We start from the raw sequence: 9,343 nt of genomic DNA, 5'->3' as shown, positions 1-9,343 counted from the left end.
GTCTTCCTTTTCCGTTGGTTCACTCCCCAATGGCCACTGCAGCCGGTGCACTGCACCGATCCACGCCAGGAGCCAGGTACCTCTCCTGGTCTCCCATGCGGGTGCAGGGCCCAAGCCTTGGGCCATCCTCCACTACACTCCCAGGCCACAGCAGAGAGCTGGACTGGAAGAGGAGCGACCGGGACAGGATCCGGCGCCCTGACCGGGACTAGAACGCAATGTGCCGGCACCACAGGTGGAGGATTAGCCTAGTGAGCCGTGGCGCCGGCCTGCAGTTTTCTAATTGAGAATGTAATCTTGGCCTGTAAGGGCAGAGTTCAGGTGTAAACTAGCAGGTTCCCTTGTAAGTAGACGCCTGCTCTGTGCTGCTGAACACTTCAAATGTATCTGTAGCCTCCATTTCTGGTTGTGCATGTGTGTCTGATTCATGATAGGCTGCCTGTCAAGTCAGAATCTGATCTGCCTCATTGACAAACCCTGTCTGTCATTCACAATAGGCTTTTGTTAATATACTATGTGGCCTCTTAAACTGTACTACAGAACCGTCCTGTCCTGTCCCCTTCAAATTATTATGATCATTGTTCTCATCCTTGACTCCTTCCTGGGACTTTTAGTCTGAGTCTCCTCAGCTGCCGCTTCACAAAAGAGGCACCAGGTCTGGATGAATGAGCACACAAACAGTACCGGGAGTAGCCAAGGTTACCAATTTTTAAGTTTAATATATCTTCCATCCTCGTTTCTGTGCATTTGCTTTAGAGTAAATATGCAAAAAGTTTTGTACAAAAATAGGATTACACTAAATTAGCAGTGTCTATTTCAAATTAATTGAATAAAATAAGAAAAGAAAATATGATACACACACACACACACATACAGTGGAATACTACTTAGCCTATAATGAAGAATGAAATTCTATCATTTGTGGCAACATGGATGAACCTAGAGGAAAGTATGTTAAATGAAATAATTTGGCCACAGAAGGAGAAATACCACATGATGAATCTGAATAAGTTGAACTTACAGAAGTAGAGGGTAGTATTGTGGTACCAAGGACTTGGAGAGAAGATGGGTTGGGGGTTGAGGAGTTATGAATCAAAGTATATAAAATTCCAGTTAGAGAATGAATGAGTTCATATGATCTATTGTACAATATTGTGACTGAAGTCAATAATAATGTATTATACTTATAAAAATTGCTATCAGTAAGTTTTAAGGGAGCTCACCACAGAAAATGATAGATGTATTTGTTCATGCATATGTTAATAAGCTTGATTTTGCCATTGTATAACATATATATTTCAAATCCACATTTTGTGAATGATAAATGCAGGTAAATTTTATTTGTCATATAAACAACTGTTTATTTGTCAATAAAAAGACCAAAAGAGCATGTTGAAAGTGGTTACCTCTGGAAAGACAGAATGGAGAGTGAGGTTGAGACTAGGGAAAGGAAGAACAAAGGATTGCTATTGTTTGAATCACGTGTGTTAACTATCATGCCAGAAGTTGAACTTGGAGCTTTAAAACTCTGACTTCTTTTTAAGATCCACTTGTATTTACTGGAGGGATAGTTAGGAGAATCAAAGCAGGAGTCACAGAGAAAGTTGCTTTTGAGCTGGCATCTTATTTTACATTTTTTTTATTAGTACATAATACTTGTATTATGCATGAAATATTTCAAAACATGTATACAGAATAAATTTATCAAATCGAGCAGTTAATGTAGATGAAATTTGAACATCCAGGGAAAAAAAGAAGAAAAATTATTTCAGCCCAAAACAGCGTTTTCTTGCTTTCCAGTTGCAATCCGTCTTTGTTATCATGACACTCGACCCTAGAATGAATTTGGTCAAGCACCTCATATGAATAAAGATATGCACTTGGTCTTGTGGATACAGTTATGAATAAAACAGACATGATCCTATACCTTCCAAGAACTTACACTGTGGTGGGAGAGACAGTCAGCAACCAGTTGCACCCATAAAGATGTTGTGAAAATAATGATAAGTACTTCAGTGAAGTGCCAAGTACCAGGAGTGTAACAAGAAGACTGTGTCCTCCTCCAGAATATTAGGAGTTTTCCTGAAGGGGTGGCATTTATACCAAGAGTTGAGTGGTAGCTGTGTGGAACTAGGTAAAGAAGTGGGAAGTTCTCCCTCCTTCCAGACAGAGAGAACATGTAGAGGCAAACAGGAACATAGCCTTTTCAAGGTCCCTAAAGAAGGCATAGACTAAGTAAAGGAAGATAAAGCAAAATGTGAAGTTTGCATTTCCTCAGAGAGATCTCTGGGAACACTTCGGTGTGTGTTCCTCCAGCGTTTTACTAAAGTTCATTTTCCACACATGCGTAAACATGCTCCCTTTAATTTAATTATAAGTACTTACTCTTTTTTCTTCCTGCAATGTGCTTCCTCCTTCACTTCATTCAGATTTCTGCTCAAATATCATCTTACCTAAAAACTTTCCCGAGTAGTACATCTGAACTATCATTCTCTGATCACTCATCTCCATGCCATATATATTTTATTTCTGAAGCCATTCATTAGCATTTAGCCAATTATATGCTTATGTGTTAAAAAAAAAAAAAACTTGCCCCATCTATCTCATGATGTATCAGTTCCACAAAAGCAGGAAGGATGTCCGCTCAACTCTCTGTCCCCAGTGTTCAGTAAACATCGAATAAAATTAAAAATATTGAGCATTTTAACAGAAACATAAAATTATGCATATCTATGGTCTACCATGTGATGGTTTGTTACATGTATACATAGTTCAATGTCCAGTCATGGTAAACATATCCATTTCCTCCAAAATTTACCATTTCTCTATGGGGAAAATATTCCAAATCTTATCTTTTAGTTTTTTTATAAAGAAATATGCAGTGCATTAATATTATCCACAGCCATTCTATTGTGCAATAGAACTCCAGGATTACTTACTATCTAGCTGTAATTCAGTATGCACTAATCAACATTTCCCCATTTTGCCTTCCTTCCTCTCTCCCCATCCTATAGTAAACATTAGTACACTTTTACCTTTAAAAAATAACTGTTAAGGGTCAGCGCTGTGGCGTAGCGGGTAAAGCCGCCACCTGCTGTGTTGGCATCCCATATGGGCGCCAGTTCAAGTCTTGGTTGCTCTACTTCTGATCTAGCTCTCTGCTATGGCCTGGGAAAACAGTAGAAGATGACCCGAGTTCTTGGGCCCCTGCACCCCCATGGGAGACCGTGGAAGAAGCTCTTGGCTCCTGGCTTCAGATCGGTCCATCTCCGGGCATTGAAGCAATTTGGGGAGTGAAACAGAGGATGGAAGACCTCTCTCTCTCTCTCTCTCTCTCTCTGCTTCTGCCTCTGCCTCTCCGTAACTTTGCCTTTCAGATATATAAATAAATCTTCGAAAAAAAGAGAAATAACCCTTAGTTTTAGAATTCATATATAAGTGGTTTAGATTTGTCCATTTTTATTTCTTCAGAAGTCCTTTTTTATTTTTCACATTAGAAAACGAAACACTGTACAAAAAGTTTTTCATAGCAGATTACACATTGGCCCCATTTAGACTTGCTCTCAAGGTGCTGCCAAATATGGTATGTGCTATCCAAGAAGGCAGTTGTTAATCAGGTAGCCAATATGTTGATTTAAGTGCAATAGCATGAAGGCTTCAATATGGAAGATTACATTCTCCTCTGTTCTAAAATTAGCTTAAACGGCATTGGTGTTCATATTTACAGACTTGAAATATAACAGTCCTGAGCATCTGAGACCAGCTGACTGGAATTTTGGTCTCAGGTGTTTTTTTTTTTTTTTTTTTTTTTTTTTTTTTTTTTTGACAGGCAGAGCCAGACAGTGTGAGAGAGAGACAGAGAGAAAGGTCTTCCTTTCCATTGGTTCACCCCCCAAATGGCTGCTACAGAGGAAGCTCCTATTTCCTGGCTTCGGATTGGCGCAGCTCCAGCCATTGTGGCCAATTGGAGAGTGAACCAGCAGATCGAAGACCTCTCTCTGCCTCTCCTGCTCTCTCTGTGTAACAACTGAGTGATAATTTCACCAAGTAACTGCTTCAGAACCCTTTCCAGAAGTGTCTCAGAACCCTCATCATTTTCATGATTCTCATGATGGGTGCTTGAACCAGTAATTTGCCACATTACTCAATAATTTTTTGTGTGTGGTGTCTTGTTCCTGCTTCTGTTCACTTTTCATTTGCAAAATGATGTTAACCCTTAATTTCTGACTTTTATAATCATTATAATTATATTGAGGTATCTGGCTTCAATTCCACCTCATTAATATTTGCATTTTTATTTTCTATGACTAATCACTTCAACGTCAATAAGATCTGTAGGACTTGGGCCAAAACATCCATTTTCAGTTGAGTGCTGCTACTGGTCAACTGTTGTACAGTGCAGGCATCTTCAATGATGTACTGAAGCAGGATTGCCATCTGGAACACAGATGCCTACAAGTTCATCTGTTTTTGAAGCAATAGGTTACCAGTTCTCTTTTAGCCAGTTGATAAGATCATGTAAACTTTTTGCCACTGTGATAGCTGGCTTAGAAAGCTGTGGTTCACTGATAATTATGTTCTAACTTTGATGGCAAGACAAACATACAAGACTACTAAGAGAATCATGATCCAGAACTCAGCATTGACTACTCAAATCCAAATGTAGGGGAATTCATCATGTGCTTTTTAAATTTAAATTAAAATTTTTTTTTGATAGGCAGAGTGGACAGTGAGAGAGAGAGACAGAGAGAAAGGTCTTCCTTTTCCGTTGGTTCACCCCGCAATGGCCGGCGCACCACGCTGATCCGAAGGCAGGAGCCAGGTGCTTCTCCTGGTCTCCCATGCGGGTGCAGGGCCCAAGCACTTGGGCCATCCTCCACTGCCCTCCTGAGCCACATCAGAGAGCTGGGCTGCAAGAGGAGCAACCGGGACAGAATCCGGTGTCCCTGACTGGGACTAGAACCCGGTGTGCTGGCGCTGCAGGCAGAGGATTAGCCTATTGAGCCGTGGCACTGGCAATTTTAATTTTAATTTTTTAAATACTTCATTTTATTTTATTTTGACAGGTACAGTTACAGAGAGAGTGAGAGACAGAGAGAATGGTCTTTCATCTACTGGTTCACTCCCCAAAAGGCTACAATGGCTGAAGCTATGCCGATCCAAAGCCAAGAGCCAGCAAGGAGCTTATTCCATGTCTCCCATGTGGGTGCCGGGTCCCAAGCCCTTAGACCATCTTTTACTGCTTTCTGAGGTGATAGCAGAGATCTGGGCAGGAAGTGGAGCAGCCAGGACTCAAACCAGTGCCTATATGGATGCCAGCACAGCAGGCAGTGGCTTTACCCATTATGACACAGTGCTGGTCCCTGCTTAATAAGTTTTTAATAGATTCAATGTGCTTTGTAGATACAAGTTTTGTTTATTTATTTATTTATTTATTTGAAGAGTGTAGTTACAGACAGAGAGAGGGAGAGACAGGGAGAAAGATCTTCTATCTTCTGGTTCACAACCCAAATGGCCGCAATGGCTGGAGCTGGGCCTATATGAAGCCAGGAGCCAGGAGCTTCTTCCAGGTCTCCCACATGGATGCAGGGGCCCAAGCACTTGGGTCATCTTTACACTGCTTTCCCAGGCCATAAACAGAGAGCTGGATCAGAAGAGGAGCAGCCAGGACACAAACTGGCATCCATATGGGATGTTGATTGTTTCACCATTTCTTTCCTTCTTAATCATTTTTTTCGGGGGAGGTAAAAGCAAGGTTTATTTGGGAAGGGACATCCGTAAAGATGGATGGGCACCTCTCCAGACAGGACCTGAGAGAGTGGCCAGTCGCTAGGACTAGGGGTGGGGAAGGTGCGAGGTTACATTGGTGAGTGGAGAGATTACACCTGGCCAGACCAGGCAGGCGACTCAGCAGAGAGGCAGAGGGCTGAGCGCGCAGTCCGGTTGAGGCCAGGGGTTTTTAAGGAGATAGGTCTTGCTTCCCCACCTGTTCCTCTTGGAACAAAGGGCTTTTTGGATGCAAATGTTAAGAAACTTCTCCCTGAGTTTTGCAAATGTTAAGAAGCTTCTCCCTGAGTTTTCTCTTGAAGGTCTGAAACAAAGGACTTTATGGGTGCAAATGTTATCAGACAGGAAGAAGGGAGCAGGGTGTTTGAGATGCAAATACTGGGCTGCACCTGGGAGATTGTGGAAGATTTGTCAGGCAGAAGGGGTGGGGACCCCCCCACCTGGCAGGTTATCAGGTGGAAGGGGGCAGGGCAGGGCAGGATGTGAATACTGGGCTGCCCCTGAAATACCATCTGGATGACCTTGAGATGCAGCATATGCTGGACATAGATGTCTTCTCTTTAGGCCTTTATGTCGCACACACATAAGCTCATAACTGACTTCCTACCTAACATTCCCCCCCTCAAGAGGTAATACCCAAAATTCTTCTTTGGGATTATGGATGGAGTTCCGTTTTCTGTAACTTCTTCAAAGCTGGCATATGGGCATTGAGGGGGATTTGGGTATTTCCTCTTGCTTTCTGTCTTATGGTGTGCAACAGTGGCCTTGGAAAGACTGTGCTGCTCGGTCCAGAGGGCTCCTCAGGTCGTCCAATGGAATGGGCTGGAAGCCTTGTCTGACGATCATTTTAGTCTGTTAGAGACAAAATGAACAAGGGCGTTAAAAACACTCAGTGCAAAGAGAAGCATCAAGATTACAGAAGTTATTGGGCCAAGGAGAGGAAATAGCCAGGATTTCCATGACCAGATGTCAGGCCAGAAATCCCAGCCCTGCTTTGCCTGGTCCTGGAGCTGTTTGGCTTTTTCCAGGAAAAATACGAATTTGGATTTGTACCTGTCTAGTCTGATTGACCCAGAGACAACATTCTTCCTGGAACATGGCACAGATACCTCCTGGAGCAGCAGTTAGCATGTCCAATTATTTCTTTCTTTCATAACCTTTTGTGACTTATGCACACCTTCTTCAACTTACTTGAAGCATTCCATCATTTCCATTCCAGTCTAGAGTAACTAGCCATCAGGATTCTTACAAACTATGTCCTTTCCTTATTTAAAAAGCTCTTTCCTTTTTAACCCTTCTTACCAACAACACTCTTTCCTTCTAAACCTTTCTTACCAAGCACACAATTCTATACTTGTGATGTTTTCCATAGAGCCTGGTTGGTTCTTTCTACCTTACCGGAAGACTGAGGTCTCCATGCAGAGTGAAGATGCCTTACAAATCCCTGTGTGATCTAGAGCTCTATTTAATGCAATCAGTTCTGCTAACTGAGCAAAAGTTCCTGGGGGCAGAGCATGCTTCAATAACGTGCCATGCTGCAACTGTTGCATACCCTGAGAAGCAGGTCCTGTCTGACAAAGCTGCTTCATCTGTGTTAGTCAGGGGGCTGTCTTTTAGGTCCCTTCTGCTGGCATAGATCAAGTCTATAGTCTCAGTACAGGAGTGGAGGGGACCACTTTCCCCTGGAACTGGCATTAAAGTAGCCGGGTTTAGAGTAGAGCAATGTCTTATTTTTACCTGAGCATTTTCCAGAAGGAGGACCTGATACATTAGTATCCTACTATCTGTGAGCCAGTGAAAGCCCTTTTGCTCTAATAGATGTGAGGTATTTGATGTGAGGTATAACGGGCGATATTTTGCCCCACTGTAATTTTAGATACCTCCTCTGTCAGCAAGGCAGCTGCTGCTATCATCCTTAGGCAGTGAGGCCATCCTTGTGCAACCATGTCTAAGGTTTTAGAAAAGTAGCCCACAGGTTGCTTAACAGGTCCCAGATCCTGAGTTAACCCTCCTAAGGTGACTCCCTGCCTCCCAGTGATGTACAGCTGGGAGGGTCTCTCTGGATCTGGCAGTCCTAGCACAGGGGCTTTAGTCATAGCATCCTTTAGCTGACCAAAGGCTGTGGTTTGCTCTTTCCCCCAAAGGAGGGGGCTCTGCTTTGGCTGCCTGTCAAGAGCCTGGTTTAGGAACTGTGCTGTTTCCCTGTATCTAGGAACCTCATAGAGAAAACTGGGACTGCCTGAAGTTTTCAGAAGTAGGAATTTGCTGCGTGGCCCATATCATCTCTGGGGCTGGTTTTCTCTCCTCAGGGGCGAGGATAAGGGTTAAATAATTAACACTCTAATGGACTAGCAATGCTTTGTTTTCCTCTGGATACCTAGTAGCTAGTTTTGCTGGGAAGTTAAGCCAATGTACAAAACTAGAGTCTCAGGCTGGGAAACGAGACAGACTAACAAATCATTTGCATTTAACCATCTACATTATGGATTATTGTGCACCCCCCTCAAGAGATAGGCCCTTTAAGTCCTCAGTGAGGACCTGTCCAAATAGGTGTGGCACATCCTGGAACCCCTATGGTAATACGGTCCAGGTTAGCTATTGCTTTAAGTTCTGTCTATTGACCCATTCAAAGGCAAACAAAAACTGACAAGAGGGGTCTATAGGGATACAGAAAAAAGCATCCTTAAGGTCTAAGACTGAAAACCACTTAGTTCCTGGAGGTATTTCTCCAAGTATTGTATAGGGATTAGGCAGAATAGGGTGAATGGGTATTACTGCCTCATTAATGACCCGCAAGTCTTGAACTAGTCTGTACTCCCCATCTTTCTTTCTAACTGGCAGGATGGGCATATTGCAAGGGGAATTGAAGGGTGTCAACAACCCGTGCTTTAGGAACTTGTCAATCAGTGGCTGAAGGCCTTCTCTAGCTTCTGGATATATAAGCTTATAGGATATTGCTTCCGATTTGGAAAATTATTAGGGTCTTTAAGTATATCTCTAGCTTCTGGATATAAGCTTATAGGATATTGCTTCCGATTTGGAAAATTATTAGGGTCTTTAAGTTTAATAAAGATTGGGCGGGCCTTCAAGGCCCAGCCAGGTATGTCTGAGGCCCATACCTGTGGGTTAATTTGTAGCTCTATCTCTTCACATGGTGTGTCAGAAGGCAGGGGACTGCACGTGGCAATAGTAGGAATCTGGCCATCCTCATGTGCAGAGAAAGTCACTCGAGTTCCCAACTTACTTAGGAGGTCCCTTCCCAATAGGGGAGTGGGACACTCAGCCATTACTAAAAACTGGTGGGAAAATATGGTCTTCCCCCAAAGGCAACACAAAGGGGGTGTGAATCTCCTTAGGGAAGGCACCTCGTTGACTCCCATTACTTGGCTGGACTGTGAGGGGAGTTGCCCAGAATATGAGACAAGTACAGAGTAGGCGGCCCCCGTGTCTAAGAGAAAATTTACGGTCCTACCTGCCACATCAACTGTGACCCTAGGCTCTGCCCCCTTGATGGCGATGGTTGCTTCGGGAGCCAGACAGAGCGAAGGGCTCCTTC

At 43.2% G+C, this 9,343-nt stretch overlaps 1 pseudogene; it reads right to left on the bottom strand.

Annotated features, from left to right (window-relative positions):
- Nucleotides 1–584: 584 nt before the first annotated feature.
- LOC138843107 (cullin-1 pseudogene) lies at nucleotides 585–7,733 on the bottom strand (annotated as a pseudogene).
- Between the last annotated feature and the right edge of the window lie 1,610 nt (nucleotides 7,734–9,343).

The sequence above is a fragment of the Oryctolagus cuniculus genome, chromosome X (assembly GCF_051225735.1).
Source record: "Oryctolagus cuniculus isolate XC-2025 breed Fujian yellow rabbit chromosome X, ASM5122573v1, whole genome shotgun sequence".
NCBI classification, from domain to species: domain Eukaryota; kingdom Metazoa; phylum Chordata; class Mammalia; order Lagomorpha; family Leporidae; genus Oryctolagus; species Oryctolagus cuniculus.
This window is presented reverse-complemented; position numbering and strand designations above follow the sequence as displayed.